We start from the raw sequence: 19,251 nt of genomic DNA, 5'->3' as shown, positions 1-19,251 counted from the left end.
AAATAAAACCCTAGTTCACATAATCAAACCTCGACGGAAGCCCCAAATTCAAGGGTTTCCACCTTGAATTAGAAGAGATGAGGAGGCAAGTAGTCGAAGCATACATAGAGGTTTCTTTTAGAAACTCATGAGAAAACATGCAAACAAGTAAAAAGGTCCAAGCAAACAGAGTGAAGAGACTAATTTGAGGCATAATGAAAGAACAACTGATAGTAGAAGAAACAATAGAAGCAAAACATGCTTAAGCAGTTTTTTTAGAAAAATTTAAAAAGGTAATATAGTAAGAACACTTAAGAACATGGTAGAAGGAAGCAATAGGCGAAGCATATCAGATCGTAATGGAAGAAAATAGCAGAGCATAGTGAAAAGCATACAGACACATAGTGTAGAAACATAGTAGAAGATCATGGGTGGTAAAAGAAGAACATAAGAACACAGTAGAGACACACATACACAAAGGAAAAGGAAAAGGAAAGTCAGAGAAACACTTTAAGCATTTTCAGAAAACCATAAATCGGAAAGAAGTGATTTTGAAAGTAATTTTTGAAAGAAAACTTGGGGAAATCATTTGAAAACTTAAGTAGAGCATAGATACATAACAGATCTAAAAATATCAGAGAAAACCTCGAAGAGTTAGGGTTTCAAAAGAGACCTAGAAATGATAAAGGCTTGGGAAAAGGTCCGATCTGAGTCGGAGACGTCAGAACCAGGCTCGAAACACCATTGTACACCGAAGCAAGGCCGGAGATGGCCGTAGAACCTTGAATCGGCGGAGATCTGAGCGAAAACCATTGAGGTCAGGCCTCGAATCTTCAAGTATAAGAGCAAAGGGAGGTGAGTTTAAGACTCTCATGGCCTGAGAGGCCATGGATTCCGGTAGTTTCAAGGTTTGAAGACGGTGAGAGGGGCTAGGGTTAGGGAATGTTCGAGAGAGTCTGAGAGAGGAGAGGAATTTAGAGCGGCGGGTTAGGGCAAAATGATTTTAGGGTTGTGTGTATGTGAATTAAAAAAGTAAAGGAATGATTGTGGTCGTTGATCAAAATGATCAACGTCCTGGATCAAAAAGGGAGGTCGGGCGGTTAGATTAGTTGGGTCAGTGGCGGGTTAAATTTAAATTGGGCCGGTCAATTTGGGATTTGAAATTGGGTTAATTGGGGGTTGATTCAGGCTATAATTGAAATGAAATAGGGCTAGCATTTAAATAACCACTTTCTCCCTTTTATTTTATAAAAATAGTAAAATGATTTCTGAAAATAAATTAAAGGTACTAACTTAATTAATAATATATAAATATTAAATTAAAAATACTGGAACCAATTCCATAAGTATAAAATGCAATTAAATCGTAAAATAGGCTAAATTTGCAATTATATGCAATTTAGCCTTAAAATACTAAATAAATTTGTAAAAATGTGCAAAAATTACCTTAACTATATTTTGGTATAAATATGAGAATAAAATACAGTAATCACCAAAATGATAATTTGAGGAACAATTATTAATTTTTGTACTGTTAAAATAGGGCAATAAATTGATTTAAAAATATTTAAAAATTAGGAAAAATACTAAAACACTTGGGCATACTTATATATGAATATATATGCTATTTTGAATGTATTTTGTTAATATAAAATATATATGGAAAAATTGGGTATCAACAGAAGGCAGACCAGTTGCCTTTGGACTTATTGCTCGATGATCATATGCCATCAGATCATCCCCAGCCAGAGCAGTCACAGAGGCCTCCAAAGAGAAAGAGGATGATTCCTAGAGTGGACGATGTAGTCATCTAGTTGGCAGACCCGCCGGAGGCCTCCTCTAGTCAGCCACAGGATGCACCTCGGGAGCTTGTCCAGGCCCAGGTCCCAGCAGCACAGCAGCAGGCCACAGGGAACCAGTCTGAGGTTCCCGAGCGCAGTGAGGACCCAGGGGCCACCCAGGAGCCCATGCAGGAAAACGGGCCATAGGGAGTTTCTATATCCTTTTCTCTTTCATTTTGGTGCTTTATTTCATTTAGTTGGCATTGGGGATAATGCCAACTTTTATTTGAGGAGGTAGACCCTACGTTTGATGGATTCATTCAGATAATTGTATATATTTGATACTTTTTATGCTTTCTTTATTTTTAATCTTTGGTTTGTATATATTTTTAACATTTCGTTACATTTCTCGGACTTTTATTTTAGTTTGGGTCTGTATATAAAGTTATGTTACATTGTACATATTCATCCCATCTATTGTATATTCGACAAATCCTCTCTTATATATATTCATTATACTTTCCGCAATTTTTCTTTCCATAGCTTCTTATTTGTGATTCGTAGCTTCTTGTTTTGAAAGTTTGCAATAAGCCTTTGGTTTTCTTAATGCCACGGTTCTTTCCAAAGGTAGAGTGTTGTGTGAACTGGGTGGCTCTTCCCAATGATGGATGGCGTGACAACCTTCTTAAGGGTTTGAGTCCGTTTTTCTTTTGTTTTTAGTAGTTAGTAGTTAAGGGTGCCTCAAGCAAAGCTTCACTTGAGCCTAGCACATTTGCCTTTGATATTATGGTCAAAAACAAATTGTTTTGTTTATGATGGTGAAAGTCATGGCCATGAGGCTCTTGTGTTGGCCGATAATCATCAAGTGTTTTTTCGGGACCATTGTGTGCTCAAATATTATCTAAGGTTGTTGTGGGGCCCCCCGACTCTATGTCTTTAGCGATCCCATAGCTCGTGTGGTGAGTAATTGCATTGCAAGTCCAAGTCCCGAGCCATTGCTCTAGAACTTGCCCTGAATGTTTGTTGAGGCGAAATCCTAAGTGAATTTTGTCTTGAGACGTGATTATAGGATCTCCTTGGTCAAAATGATAGCTTTAACACTTCCATAACCTACCAATGATAAGATCTCTAGTCAACCCTTTTGAGCCTTAGACCTTTTTCCTTCAAAACCCATAATACAAGCCTATACCCATTTTAAAAGATACCCTTTCTTGGCACCCGATCTTTCCTTAGCACATGGAAAAAGTATAAGTTTGGGGGGAGAGATGGGGATTGCAAAAAAGTGGTAAAAAGGCACAAAAATGAAGAAAAGGAAAGGCAATGAAAAAGAAAGAAAAGCAAAAAGACAAAAAAAATGTTCAATATGAAAGAGAATAAAAAAGGGATTCAAGAAAAGCAAAGAATGAAAGGTGTGGAAAGTTGAAAAAGGGAGAAAAGGTTTGAAATGTATAAGAAAGAGTGACAGTGTCTATCTCTAACCCCTTAGAAAGAAGTAAAATGACTCAAAGAGTCAAGTGAATATGTGTCAAATGAAGTAAAAGAAGTGTTTAAGGGAAGATGGAACCTACTTAGACCAAACATTTCCTACCCTGAACCAAAAGCCTTCACCATGACTCCACAAAAGCCCTATATAATTTTGAGTTGAATGAAACTTACATTAGTGGTGACTTACATAAAGGGCAAGCATATGGTGCTTAAAGCCGGACTTGTGACTCTTTTTCTTGAGAGAGATGAGTAACTCCATTGACGTCGTTTTGAGTGCCACTATTATAAAGGTGAGGTTTGCTTAGGGAGAGTTGAGGATGTATGAGTTTGGGTTCCACAATGACCAAAGTAATAGAAAGAGTTATTTGATGTGTTGAGTCAACTCTTGATGCTCTTGTGTTGCACTCAATCTATGGTGTTTAAAAGAGTAAAAGTTGTTAATGATTCATTTTTATTGAGCGCAATTGTTAGTCCCAATTGCTGCTAGATGAGGTCAGTTTAGGACAGCTGAAATTTTCTTGGATGTTCTCTTAAGAGGTGGGTCTTATTTTGTATGCTTGAGGACAAGCAAAGGCTTAAGTTTGGGGAAGTTGATAACTAGGGATTTTGATACCTTTTATACTCCTTCTTGCTTATGTTTTGATTAGGAATTTGTACAAAATAGTCCCAAAAGGATCACAAGTTGTGCTTGATTGCAGATTTGATCAACAAAGTGATAAGATGTCACAATTGGAGTAAAATAGGGGAATAAATTGGTTTTTAAATCTTTAAAAAATTATGAAAAAATAATAACACAATTGGAGATACTTATATATGCCTACACATGCATTTTTGAAATTATTTTACATATAAAAAATATACAGGAAAAAATGGGTATCAATAGCTGCCCCTCTTTACTTGGGAAGGATGAAAGAGTTGTCGGGTAAAGATATGATGGCCAATTTTGACCAAGCGAAACGGTTTGAAGAGGTTTAGGTTGTGCCCTGGCTTCTGGGCTACCTACATATCCCTGATTTTACAAGCATCAAGCCATATATAGTTCGAGATCCGTCAGCGGCGTATGTCGATGGAGCCTTTCGAGAACGGACACAATATCTAGGACGGGGGAATGTTTAAGGTTTGATCTGGCCGCGGGAACTGGAGATGGATCACTACTTCCAAGATGGTCGTTGCTCACCGGTTTACTTGTAAATAAGCAATACAAGCATATATTGTGTAAGTTTAAACATGATGCAATTTCCCGTCCGACCATGAAGGTTGTCTTTGGACGGTTAAGATGACGTCCTTAGACCATGGTGTCCTGGGCCATGAAGCATATAATAAAGGATTCGTAGGCCATGAAATGATGCTCTCGGGCTATTAGGATGATGCCTCCGAACCATGATGCCTTTGATTAATGATATGCAAAATATTGAAAGGGGTGTCCTCATGCCATGACATGGTGTTCTCGTGCTATGAAAATTGTGCCTCCGAACGATGACTCCTTTGGATAATTTGGAGATCTTTCAGCCCATGAGATGTAGTATTTGGCGATCTTTCAGCCTATGCAAATATAGTAGGTGGCAATCTTTCAGCCATTCAAATGTAGATGAAGTGGCGATCTTTCAACTATGCAATATAGTAGGTAAAGTGGCGATCTTTCAGCCATGCAAATGTGGATGAAGTGGCAATCTTTTAGCCATGCAAATATGGATGAAGTGGCAATCTTTCAGCCATGCAAATGTAGATAAAGTGGCGATCTTTCAGCCATGCAAATGTGGATGAAGTGGCGATCTTTCAACCATACAATGCAGATGGAGACTTCATTTAGTCTCGGAAGGCAGAATGATAGCCTTATGCAATGCAGAAATGCATATGGAGACAGTGTTTAGTCTCGGAAGGTAGAATGGTAGAATTATGCAAGAAATAAAATAGCGAACGGTAACAGAGCTTTCTTAGCTGTTAGTGGATTGCTATATTGTGATTGCTAGGGACATTGTGACACATGGAACGTCACCGATATGTATGGATGGCAAATGTGAGTAAGTGCGATAGTTCTGAGAGTTGTATTCCTGAATGATGTTTGTCTCGTGAGTGTATAGTATGTCTGATGCATTCGTAATCCAAGTGCCTTGCATCCAAAGAAAAGTCGTGAGTTTTGCAAAGGGGGAAGGTTAGTTCGTATCCCCAATGGCTCTGCTTGAACTGCCCGTCTTTGATCTGGTGATACTATATGTATCATTGGGGTAGAGTTGCTAAACAAGGCGATTTCAGTAATAAACATGCATGATTTCGTAAAAAGCATGAAATAAGTATGTAATTAAGAAACAACTTTTGGATGAACCGACGACTGTGACATGGTTCAAGACATTGCAACCTTTCCCGCTACAGAATGTTGAGGGTCCTCCTTAAAATTCTGCCCCAGTTTAATGGGTTGATGTTTCTGACTGTTGCTTGCGATGATTGGCTGGAATTGCTTTGGAATTTTGAGGGTCCTCCTCAAAATTCTGCCCCAGTTTCCAATGGGGGAAGTGAAAATTTTATTGAGTTGTGACCGAACCCATAGGGCTGCCTACGTATCCCATCTTAAACGGGAATCAGGTCAGGCATAGTTCAATTTACATCATCTAAAGGAAGCATAAAGATTACACATAGTAATGCTTGACTGCATCTGAGTTAATCGGCGTTGGCCAAACTTCTCCATACATTTCTACAAATATGAGGGCTCCTCCTATCAGAACACAGTGAACCATGTATGGACCCTGCCAATTGGGAGAGAACTTTCCTTTCGCTTTGTCTTGACGTGGAAAATTTTTCTTTAACACCAGCTGCCCCGGTGTGAATTGTCTTGGCTTGACTTTTTTGTTGAAGGCTCTGGACATTTTGTTTTGATAGAGTTGACCATGGCAAACTACGTTCATTCTCTTTCCGTCTGTAAGGGCTAGTTGCTCATAACGACTTTTCACCCATTCTGCGTCGTCGAGCTCAACTTCTTATATGATCCTTAGGAAAGGAATTTCTACCTCGACGGGAATGACAACTTCCGTACCATAGACCAGCATATAGGGGGTTGCCCCGGTTGATGTGCGGACTGTGGTGTGATACCCTAATAGAGCAAATGTTAACTTCTCGTGCCAGTGTTTATGCTTCTCTATCATTTTCCTCACTATCTTCTTGATATTCTTGTTGGCGGCTTCCATAGCTCCATTCATTTGAGGCGTGTAGGCTATGGAATTCTTGTGTCTGATCTTGAAAGTTTCAAACATAGCTTTCACCAAGTCACTATTGAGGTTGGAGCCATTATTAGTAATGATCGACTCTGGAATCCCGAATTGACAAACAATGGGGTCACAGAAAAAGTCTGCCACGACTTTCTTAGTTACTGCTCTGTAAGATGCTGCTTCTACCCACTTGGTGAAATAGTCGATGGCTACTAAGATAAACCTGTGTCCATTGGAGGTGGCAGGCTCGATTGGTCCAATAATGTCCATTCCCCAGGCGGCGAATGGCCATGGTGATCTTGTTGTATTAAGATTATTTGGGGGTACCTTTATCATGTCTACATGTATCCAATAGTGGTCGCATTTCTGGACATACTGGATGCAGTCTGTTTCCATAGTCATCCAAAAGTAACCAGCCCGGAGTATCTTCTTTGCCAAGATAAAACCGTTCATATGTGGACTGTAGGTCCCAACATGAATCTCTTCTAGTAGATTGGATGCTTCCTTTGTGTCGACACACCTTAGTAATCCCAAATTAGGAGTCCTCATATATAGGATTCCTCCGGTGTGAAAGAAGTTGTTGGACAATCTCCGGAGTGTGCATTTTTTAGTAGGATTTGCAAGTTTTGGGTATTCGCTTTTTGCCAAATATTCCTTGATATCATGAAATCAAGGATTTCCATATGCTTCTTCTTCGATGTGGGCACAGTAAGCTGGCTGATCGTGGATCTTTACTGGAATGGGATCAATGAAATTTTTGTCTGGATGCTGTATCATAGATGAAAAGGTAGCCAATGCATCAACGAACTCATTCCAGACTCTAGGAACATGTTGGAAATCCATTTTCATGAACCTCTTACTCAATTGTTGTACATGATGCAGATACGGGAGTATCTTGGAGTTCTTGGTCGCCTATTCTTCTCGGACCTGATGTATGAGTAGGTCTGAATCTCGGATCACTAACAACTCTAGAATGTTCATGTCAATGGCCATCTTAAGCCCTAGGATGCAAGATTTGTATTCAGCCATGTTGTTGGCGCATAGGAACCTATGTTTTGTAGACACCAGAAAATGCTGACCGGTTTCTGATACCAGGACTGCTCCTATGCCAACTCCTTTGAAATTTGCTGCTCCATCGAAAAACAATCTCCAACCATCATAGGATTCTGCAATGTCCTCTCCTATGAACGATACCTCTTCATCAGGAAAATATGTTTTCAGGGGTTCATATTCTCCATCCACGAGAATTTCAGCAAGGTGATCTGCCAATGTCTATCCCTTGATCGCTTTCTGAGTTACGTAAACAATGTCGAACTCACTCAACAGGATTTGCCACTTGGCTAGCTTGCTTGTGGGCATGGGCTTCTAAAAAATGTACTTCAAAGGATCCATCGTTGATATGAGATATGCAGCATAGGCACAGAAGTAATGCCTCAGCTTCTGAGCTACCCAAGTCAAAGTATAACAAGTGCACTCTAATAGAGAATACCGAGCCTCGTACGGGGTGAACTTCTTACTGAGTTAATAGATGGCATGCTCCTTCCTCCCTATTTCATCATGTTGCCCCAGAACGCAACCGAAAGCTCCATCCAATACTGCAAGGTAGAGTAATAAAGGTCTACCTGGCTCAGGCGGGACTAAGACTGGTGGTGTTGACAAGTATTCCTTAATTCTGTTGAAAGCTTTTTAGTAGTCGTTAGTCCATTTGGTAGAGGTGTTCTTCTTCAACATCTTAAAGATTGGCTCACAGATAACTGTAGACTGTGCTATGAACCGACCGATGTAGTTAAGCCTTCCCAAGAAACTCATCACATCCTTCTTGTTCTTTGGCGGTGGTAGTTCTTGAATGGCTTTGACTTTTGATGGATCTAGTTCTATTCCTCGGCGACTCACAATAAACCCAAGTAATTTTCTAGCAGGAACCCCAAATGCACACTTTGCGAGATTCAGTTTTTGGTTGTACCTTCGCAGTCTATTGAAGAACTTCCTCAAATCTTCCATGTGGTTGGTGGCTTTCTTGGACTTGATGATGACATCATCTACATATACCTCAATCTCCTTGTGTATCATATCGTGAAAAATGGTGGTCATGGCCCTCATGTAGGTGGCCCCTGCATTCTTTAACCCAAACGGAATCATCTTGTAACAATACATTCCCCACGGCATAATAGAAGCCGTTTTCTCAGCATATTCTTCATACATCTAGACCTGATGATAACCAGCAAAACAATCTACAAATGATTGCAACTCGTGCTTGGCGCAATTGTCAATTAGGATGTGTATGTTTGGCCAAGGGAAGCCATCTTTCGAACTGTCCCGGTTGAGATCCCGGTAGTCGACACAGACTCTGACCTTCCTGTTCTTCTTTGGTACAGGCACGATGTTGGCTAACCATGTCGGGTATTCTGCTACCCTGAGAACCTTAGTTTTGACATGTTTGGTGACTTCTTCCTTGATCTTCAAACTCATATAGGGCTTGAACTTTCTAAGCTTTTGCTTTACCGGCAGACATGTCGGATCGGTTGGCAGTTTATGAGCCACAATAGATGTACTCAGGCCAGTAATGTCATCATACAACTAGGCGAACATGTCCTCATTTTCCTTTAGAAATTTAGTGTATTCCTTCTTTTCTGATGGCGATAAGTGAACGCTAATTCGTGTTTCTTTGATGTTTTCTGCATCTCCCAGGTTAACAACTTCTGTTTCATCCAGGTTGGACTTATGTCTGTTCTCAAAATTCTCAACTTATTTAACAATCTCTTCTGGTATGTCATCTTCCTCTTAATCTATGTCCGTTTGTTGCGTTGTCTCATTGCATGTCACAGTCATCGGTTCATCAAGATAAGTAATAGTAATGCTATATAAGTAAAGTAATGAGAGAAAAGTAATAATGAGTGTTTATCCATAAGAAAAATCAAAATGCTTTAACAAATTGCATAATCGTTTTGAACATTGGAGATCTTATTGCGCGATTTGAAAATATGCGAAAAATAAAATCTTTTAGTAAATAAAACAGTGCTTGTTTTAGCCTTGCTACCTCGAGGCTCATCGGGCTCTGGTTGTCCTGATGGTCTAGTTATTGAGGCGTGCCCCTCTACTTACAGCCTGTATGGAAGGGTGTTCCTCCCCCTCCTCCTCGAGAACAACACAACAATCCATGTCATTATCTTTCAGGGACAAGTTCTTCACCGTGACCAGTGCTTCTTCTTCGTCTAACCCATAAATAATGTTGGCCGGTTGGAAGGTCTACTCCAGATGTGGTATTGGCTTGTCTAGTAGATAGTAAGGACCGCGCCATGGTGGTGACCAGTTGTTGAATTCTTCCCAGGTGTACTCATATCCCAAACTGAAAGTAGTGCCATGTATTTTGAGCTTTATGGGCTTAGCGATTCCTTGGAGGTTCTTGATAAGCCCCTTGCCAGGTTTGTACCCACTCCAATTCGGTATACTCTCGATATTGTTATCCCACCACTTGTCTTTGTCAACAGCATTTACCCGTTCAATGTGATGGTAAGTCTCTCTGCCTAGATTCCTTCTCCCTTTAATTGCTGGAATGGTCTGGCAACTGTATATAGGGTTGCTCCCGTCGCCGTGAATGATCAGCTCTTGATGATTCCATTCGAATTTTACTGTCTGATGTAGTGTTGATGCTATGGCCCCAGCGACATAGATCCATGGCCGTCCCAACAGCATATTGTAAGATACTGGTACATCTATTACCTAGAAATTAACATCAAACTAGGTTGGCCCCATTTGCAAGCATAGACTAATTTCCCTAATGGTTGAACTTTGAGAACAATCAAAAGCTTTCACATTGATGGCCCCGTCCTTTATCTCATGCAGTCCCTTACCCAACTTCTTGAGTGTTACCAGTGGACAAATGTTGAGACTGGAACCCCCGTCGATCAAGATCCTGGTGATGAAGTAGTCCTCGCATTGCACAGTGTTGTTCAATGCTTTGTTGTGTCCCAACCCTTCAGGTGGTAGCCCGTCCTCTTGAAAAGTGTTCTTATAGCTCTCCAACACTTGTCCTACCATGTTAGCCATTTCTCCGCCAGTGATGTTTCTTGGTACGTATGCCTCACTTAGTACCTTTAGCAGAGCATTTTTGTGTGCCTCAGAGTTTTGTAGTAAAACAAGAATAGAGATTTGCACCGGCGTTTTATTAAACTGGTCTATGACCGAGTAATCCTTGGCTTGTATCTTTCTCCAAAGATCGTCTGGACCTGTGTCAATAATGGTGGTCGGTTGGAAGCCTGCTCGCTTGACTCGGCTAGGTGTTCTAGGGTATAAACCTTACCAGTTCTTATCACCCTGTGTGGCAACAGCTTCTTCGAACCTGACCTTGCCTTTCCTCCTTACCTCGGCTGTATAGTCCCAAGGTATAGCCTTTGAATGGAATGGTGTCATGGTTGACATCGCCACTGAGATTTCCGTGTCTATCCTTACTCCGAACGCAGCATGTGCCTTGGGCGGCAAGATTGCAACTTTAAACGGTGTGGGTGCATTTGCCGTAGACATGAATTAAACCTCAATTGGCGCTAGTGTCTTTGTGGATGATGTTTCTTCAAACTCAAGCGGCACAAACATATTTACCTCAGGGTCCCTAGATGGTTGAATCTGGACTATGATCGGATTAAGAGTAACTATTGGCTTCTTTAGGTCATCACCTTTCGCGATCAACCCGATTGATCCCTCGGGATCTCAATCATCCTCTATTTCAATCATGTGAATGCCTCCACCCTTATGGTCTGGCAGGGGGTTATTGCGGACATTCAGAGCGGTTTTTTTTGCCACAATAATCTTATTATTGATCAAGGGCTAGATCTTGTCTTTCAAAGAACGGTATTCATTGATGGAGTGCCCCTTCATGCCGGAGTGGTATGCACAAGTTTTGTTTGGGTTAACCCACTGAGAAGGGTTCTCAAGAGTTGCAGCAGGGATGGGGGTGACATAACCAACAGCTTTGAGTCTCTCGGTCTACTGGTCAATAGGTTCATCAATGGCTGTATATTGTTCGGAGGTCTGCATTCAAAATTCGGTCGAGGTCTAGGGAAGTTTTGGCGTGCAGGAGGTGATTGATAATGGGATGGTTGAACATTGTAGGTTTGGTAGACATGTGCGGGTTGGGAATATCTGGGCGAAGTAGGCTGATATGTGGGAGGTGGAGGTGATTGATAAGTGTATGGTGGAGCTAGACAAGAGGGTGATGGTGCTTGGTAGTTCAGAGTTGGTTGATATGTGAGTGGAGGGGTTGGGTAAATTTGATATTTGACAGGATATTTGGTCCTCTATGCAACCATTACGGCTCCTACGCCACTTTTCTTGGACACACCACCTGACTACAAGGCCTTATTTGTAGCTTGTAAGGCCTCGAAGTTTGTAACCATACCTCTTTTGATGCCTTCTTCGATCCTTTCACCCAGCTTGATAATGTCGGAAACTTTGTGGCTCTCAATCATCATTAGCCTTTCATAATACTGTGGGTCCTGAGCCCGAACAATGAACTTGTTTATTTGCTCCTAATTTAAGGCAGGTATGACCTTAGCAGCTTTGGAACTCCAGCGAGTAGCATACTCGCAGAATGTTTCCGTAGGATTCTTCTTTAGATTCTTAATATTGAACACATCTGGCGCATTCTCTGTGTTGAACCTGAACTTGTCCATAAAGTCGGACGCCATGCCTACCTAGTTTGACCATTTCTTTGGATCTTAGATAATGTACCAGGACAAGGCATCTCCTTTCAAGCTCCTCATGAAAAGCTTCATGCAGATTCTCTCGTCTTTCCCTACTTTAACCAGCTTGTCACAGTACATTCTCAAATGGACCCTTGGATCCCCTGTACCATTAAACATTTCAAACATCAGAGGTTTGTACTCCTCGGGCAGCTCGACATCGGGCTGTATGCAAAGATCTTCATAGTTCAGCCCTTCAATTGCCTTGCTTCCCCCAACGCCTTGAATCCGGGTAGTCAATTTCTTAAGTTCTTCAGCCAGGTTCCTGATCAGCAGGTCTTTATCATCAGATCTGGGTGTGCTTGATATGGGTTGGGTAGAGTGTGGCATGGTCTCCACGTAGATGGGGGTGTTATGGTGGGTGCGGAAGTGGAGTTTTGGGGTTTTGGAATTAGTAATGAGGTGTTGTTTGAGGTATGAAGGTGTTGCAGTGGTGGTGAGGAGTGGGATGGTTCTGTTGCTTTGGGATATTCTGTGGAGGTGTAGGGTTCTAAGCATTTTGGAAATTGATATCCGGGGTGGTGAGGGAAAATGACAGATTTGCCAAATTCCGAATCTGATCATGTTCTTCTTGGAATTTCAGCAGCTTTTGTTCGAGTTGGGATGCATTTTCCTTAGGAACCTGAGTACCATGACCATGAGTGACCTCTACCCGTTCAGTTTAGTTCTCTTTTCTGACGTTATTCAAACCTTCCATCTTTCCTTTGTCTTGTTTTTGACAGGACTAAGAGGAGGAGTGGGTGGAGGGCCTCTAGATCTCGTGGAATAGGATAATGGCTTGAAATTATCCCAAGGGGAAGGTGTTAGGCACCCCTCAGGATCTACCAGTGTGGTTCCTGGACAGACAATTTATTGTGAGTTTAGCAAATAGACAAGTATAGGCTCACATATTAGGGGATTTAAATTTAATCATATAAAAGAAAGAGCAATTAAAGAAGAGTTTTAAAAAAGGGAGTTTGCAAATAAAGGAAAGGGGTCCTAGGTTTATATTTAATATGGATCAAATCAATGCGATACCTGGTATGACACTCCTCAAAAGAGGGGATACACGTGGTATTAACGCACCGGTCATCATATCCATATCTACCCTTCCCACCCCGTTAAGGTATTAAAGCATGGATTGGTCTCAATTACTATTGCATGCTATTTACCTGTCTCATTCCTATCAGTCCCGGAGGAGCATAGGACTACTATTCCTAAAGGGAAGGGATATTAGGCTGATTTTTGGTTTCAAAGGGTAAAAATCTAAGGCGACATACATAACATATATACTGCATGTTGGGGAAGCATATAAACAAGTAAGGGCCTATGTACACCTACTCAAACAAAACACATAAATAGCATGACTTGCAGATACTTTTTTAGGTCTGATTAAAAAGACAAGGGGAGTTTGATTATTGAGGCAGAACTATTTATTACATAACTCAGATAAGAAGTCTGAATCATGCCTTCCTGCTGGTTGTAGCCATTAACAAAAGCAGATTCAATTTTATTGTTATTACTCTAAGGCTTGCCTAAGTGTTTTAGGTGAGGTCCTATAGACATGATATCTAATAGATTCAGAATGTGGCGAAACAGTAACAACTTAAAGCGAATTGTTTGAGATCCTATAGGCAAGCTTGCTAAACCTTGTTAAATAGAGAAGGAAAGTTGTTTAAAATTGGTTCAGAATTGAACTAATTTTAAATTGAACTAGTTTCAAATTCTGTAGGCGATGGTATCTAATATTGCTGATTTTAATCCCTATAGGCATGATATCTAACATTGAATGTGAATAGAAAGCGAACCAGAATTTTACTTGGGAATCCCTATAGGCATGATTTCTATATGTTATACTGATTTCATCCTTATGAGCATGATACTTACTCATATCCGTTTAGAACTTAAATCATGATATCTAAATGACATGCAGAATTTAAATGAGTCCTATAAGCAGGTTATCTAAGTGTGAAGTTGATCATGTAGAAATTAATATAAACCCTATAGACATGGTATCTGAAAATGTAGAATTGGACATGCAGAAATTTAAGAAAAAACAGTCCTACAGGCATGCTTTGTACCCTTGAGCATACATGATCACCCAACCCTTTTCACTAGCTAACCCCAAGTGTTTATTATAAATTATTACAGACGAGAAGTAATGAATTATACTAGAAAAGTACAAAGAAAAGTTAGAACCAGAGGAAGCCTGATTCTTGACTTCCTCTCTGAGTTATGGAATAAATCACCTCAAATGCCATTGATCCAAAGCCTTTCTCAGACTTGAGTGTGTCAAAGTTCCCTACGGGTCTCAAGAGGACCCCAAGGAAGTTCTCACACCCAAGTTACATAACCAGAATAGGGATGAGTGCAGTGTGGAAATGCCAGCCCTTATGTGTCTAAGTTCAGAGGGAGCTCATGAGTCCCAAGTCAAGGCTCACACAAAGGGGGCAGAACTTAAGTTTTAAGAAGATAGTGAAAGTGCAGGAACAGAGTTTCAATTCTAAAGTGATAGGGAGATAATAATCAATAACACATAGAGTTAATAACTTCATACAAAGGGGGGTCAAGGGTTGGGAATCCATTGCAAGGAGCCTATATACTTAGACATGGGTTAGATTTGGGCATGCACAGTTCTGGGAAGTGCCAACATGCCTGTAAACTAATCAGAACATACAACATATAAGAGAAACATGGAGGTTATGATCCCAAGGGAATCAAGTTTGGATCATGCACAGTAATATCCAATGTTATCATGCCCCAAACCAACCACAACACATTGGGGTAGGGGTTTAAGATTCACAAGTCATGATACATTAATTATGAACAGGAAAAGGGTAAATTACAACATGCTTAATAATGGTACTGAGTTAAATACAAACAGTAGACAAACAAGGATGCAAGAAACAGTAAATAAGCATCTTGTTGTTGGTGCCGAAGCTTAATTAGAACATACCAGTAAGAAATGCGAATGCAGAAAAAAATAAGCAAGTTTCCCACAACCTAGCCTTGGCTTTTAGCCGGCTTGGTAAGGCAGCAATACAACTAGTAACAGAGAAAAGAGAGAGATTTGGTGGGGTGTGTGTCTGAACTCAAATGTTTTATGCCTTGTGTTCATGTGTTTGAAAGAAAAGAAGTGCAGGGTATTTATGGTTTTCGGAAAATGAGTAAGAGAGAAGTAAGAAGCTGCAAACATGGAAACAATCACAATTCAGAATCAATTATACAAGTGATTGCCTTTAATTAAGGGATCACTTGCTTAACAGACAGTGACAGGTTCAAAATAAGGAAATAAATCAATTTGTAAGCACACTGATAGTTGTTGTAAAAGAAGTAGTAAAACATTAAGTAAGAAATCGAGTCTAGGTACAGAAATATTCTAATTTAGGAAAGTATTCAGTAAGGCAAAATAGGAAAAGAAACCAATTAACCTTACATGCGAGTGAAATCAGAATTTCACAAAGGAAAAGTTTGAAAACAGCCACAAGTTTGGAGATCAGTCGAAGAAGGAAACTCAACATATAAATAGAGTGCACAAACACTATACATATAAATAGAGAAAACATAGCAAAACATGTCAAAAAAAAAATCAGAGAAACGTTTTGAAATAACAAGAAAACCCTAATCAGAAAAGATAAAAAGTTTTGAAAGCAGAGTTTTAAAAGAAACTTCGAGGAAAACGCTTAGAAGTTCAAAGAAAACATAGATCTGAAGCAGATCTAAAAGAAGTCGGAATAACCTTAGAGATTAGGGTTTCAGAAGAACCCCAAGTGATGAGAAAGGCCTTGAAAACCATCGATCAAAGCAGAAAAGTCAAAAGTCTAACTCAAATAACCATTGCTGGCCGGAGAAAGGTCAGAGACGACAGGAGAACATTCATCGAGCAAAAATCGGACAAAAACCCCTTCAGGATCTAGTCATGAGACCACAAAAACGAACACGTAGAAGCCTTGAGATGATGATACAGGTCTCCGATGACCTTGGAAGGCCATGGATTAGGGCGGATTAGGGTGGCGGTGGCTAGGGTTTGAGGGTGTTGTAGAGAGGATTTGAGAGAGGAGGGGGATTCAGAGGCGGCATATGGTGGAAAATGGTAGGGTTTAGGGGGTCGTTTGGGATTAATTAAGGTAAGGGGGTCTGGTGGCCATTGATCATTTTGATCAATGGCCTGGATTAAACGGGTAAGTGGGGTGGTTATAGAATAGGGTTTGGGTCGGTTCAGATTGTAATTGGGTCGGGGTAATCGGGCTTCAAATTGGGTTCAATTGGGGTTCAAAATCAGGCTATAATTGAAATAAAATGGGGCTAACATTTAAATAGCCAATTTTCCTATTTGATTTATAAAAAGTAATAAAATAGTTTCTGTAAATAAATTAAAGGTACTAAAATGATTTATGGTACATAATTATCAAATTAAAAATACTGGACTTAATGTTTATAGATATAAACACAATTAAATCTAAAAGAGGCTAAAATTGCAATTATATGCAATTTAGCCTTAATATACTAAATCAATTATAATAAATACGCAAAAAATGTATTAGCTATATTTTAGTATAAATATGAAAATATAATAAATGAATCACAAAAAGTGATAATTTTGGAAATATTATTGGGGGTTTTATGTGTAAAATAGGTGAATAAATTAGTTTTAAAATCTTTAAAAATTACAAAAAAATAATAACACAATTGGACATGATTATATATGCCTACACATGATGTTTTGAAAGTATTTTGCATATAAAAAATAAACAGGAAAAATTAGGTATCAATAATTGCTTCTCTTCTTCCTTTTGTGCTAAGGTCCTATTTGTTCTTGACTGTCGCCTTAGAATTTTCTCCTTTTAAGCACCTTAGGGGTCATCTATAACTGTCTAGATTTAGAGGTCCTAAAATACCTACAGGGCCACAAGGAAGTGACGGGTAGTGCACGCATAGGCATCGTCAAGTTTACTAGTACACTTTAGGCTATGACCACGGGGTGGGAAGGGTAGATATGGGATATGATGACTACGCGCTAATGTCACATGTAGCCCCTCATTGAGTAGTGTTTATCGGACATTGTGTGGGTTGATCATGTAGGCTAACCAACCTAGGACCCCTCCTTTCCCAAATCCCTTCTGTTTAATACTTTGTTTTATATACAACTTGTTCAAAACCTTTGTCTTATTATATCAGTTATACAATGTCCAACGTGATTTACTTGCAAATTATTTGATTCAACCATTTATTTGTTAATGATAATTTGTGAATATATGTTCGGTCGGGATCCACCATTGTGGACCGAGAGGGGTGCCTAACACCTTCCCCTCAAGGTTATTTCGAGCTCTTACCCTAATCTATGGTAATGCAAACTAGTCTATGAGTTAATAGCTCTACGTTCCCTAACACACCATAATTCGTTAGGTGGAAAAACTTCAAATACCCAATTCCCAAAAGGAAATGAGTTATTACCCCTATGAATGTCGAAACCCGTACTTTCTCCACGGAGGAAAAAAGGGGGGCGTGACACTGGGTGCCCATCGCGGCCCATCGATTTGAGTCGTGTCAAAAGTAGTATCAGAGAAGTTCTGTCCTAGGGACTCTACATGCTGTGTCTAGTAAAGTCTTGTTTGTGGGTGTGTTGTGCACCACACTTATAAGTAGGAGGCTACAGAGCATTTAGGATTGTCACTCTTTCTTCTTACTATAGATTTTGTGGTAGAGCTCACTTATAAGAATTCAAATTCCGAAATTCTATTTTATTCGTAATATGACAATACCTACATTTGGAAAGAAGGTTGGAAAGAGAGATAGTTGTGGAAGAGCTGAGTCAGAGGAATTGGATTTTTGTATGATGCCTACGATAAGTAAATGTGAGCCCTTTAGCAGATCATAAGTATACTGAAAGGTTTAAGCTTCCTGATAAGAAGCCTTAAGGAAAGAATGCCTATCCGCCTTTATGATGAAAGACAACAAGAGATTAAGAAGATATATACAAGTTTCAACAAGCAAAGGAAGCAAGATGAAGAGGGTACGAGGCTCCAAGTTAATGAAGGTTAACAGTGTTTATAATTCAGCCAGAGGAACATAAACTTTTTATGTAATATTCAACAGTAACAGAGATATGTACACTTGGTCACACCCATTTTAGTTATGCCCTGTAGGGGCTAACAGATATAGTTAAGATAAAGACGGGATATCAAGATCCGGCTGGGGTTAGGGTAACCCAAATTGTTGAATGGATTGCTTGTGTTAGTTGACATTGCCGGAGGATATTGTAAACGTGCTAACAAAATCAACTTATAAGACACCCAGATGGTACTCTCTGAAATAATATAGCTAGATATGAGTACCATTAAAAAAACACTGGAAGCCTTGAAAGGATAAATATTACCTTAATGTGACTCTCGTCCCTAGTAGAGCAAGGACGTTGAGCAACCCGAAGAACCGATGAATGAAGCAAGGAAAGCTAAAAACGAAAGAATGTTGTGTTGAAGTTTTCACAAGAAAAGGGATATGCAGAAATATTAGCAGAGTAATGAGAAAAGAGATAAGGAAGCATTATGAATAAGGTTTGATACATGGATGACAACAGTAGAGTGTGTTACAGAACCTATAGTCAAATAAATAAATAGACGAAAGGTGATGGGCCTTAAGACAACAAAAGAGTGTAGGCCATAAGGTTATATCCTCATTTCGATAAATAAGTTCGTGACTCCAACGCGACTACCAAAAGGGAGAGTTAATCCCCCAGAGTAATAGAAATCAGTATGGGCTGGTAAATAAGATAAACTAAACATGAATTAGGGACTGAATGATTGGAAAATACTCGGCATCATGGGAATTTTAGATTTTGTTCTGGCAGTAATAGAATGGACCACAAAAGAAGATTCATGATGAATTTAGAGAATGGTCATTCAGGGAGATGCTTCCCTAAAACAAGCAATGTGAGCAAAGTTAAGCTTAAGAAACTGTATGTGCTAGTTACGTTAAGTGTCTCCATCACGAGCGAGGAATTTTGTTATCCTAGGTACAGAAGGATTGCCGCAGGGCAAGGAAGGGTTATACTATAAAGAAATCTATGGTGCAAGAATGTTGAAGGAAGGCCGC

Source organism: Nicotiana sylvestris, chromosome 11, assembly GCF_000393655.2.
Source record: "Nicotiana sylvestris chromosome 11, ASM39365v2, whole genome shotgun sequence".
Taxonomy (NCBI): Eukaryota; Viridiplantae; Streptophyta; class Magnoliopsida; order Solanales; family Solanaceae; genus Nicotiana; species Nicotiana sylvestris.
Note: the sequence above shows the minus strand (reverse complement) of the source record.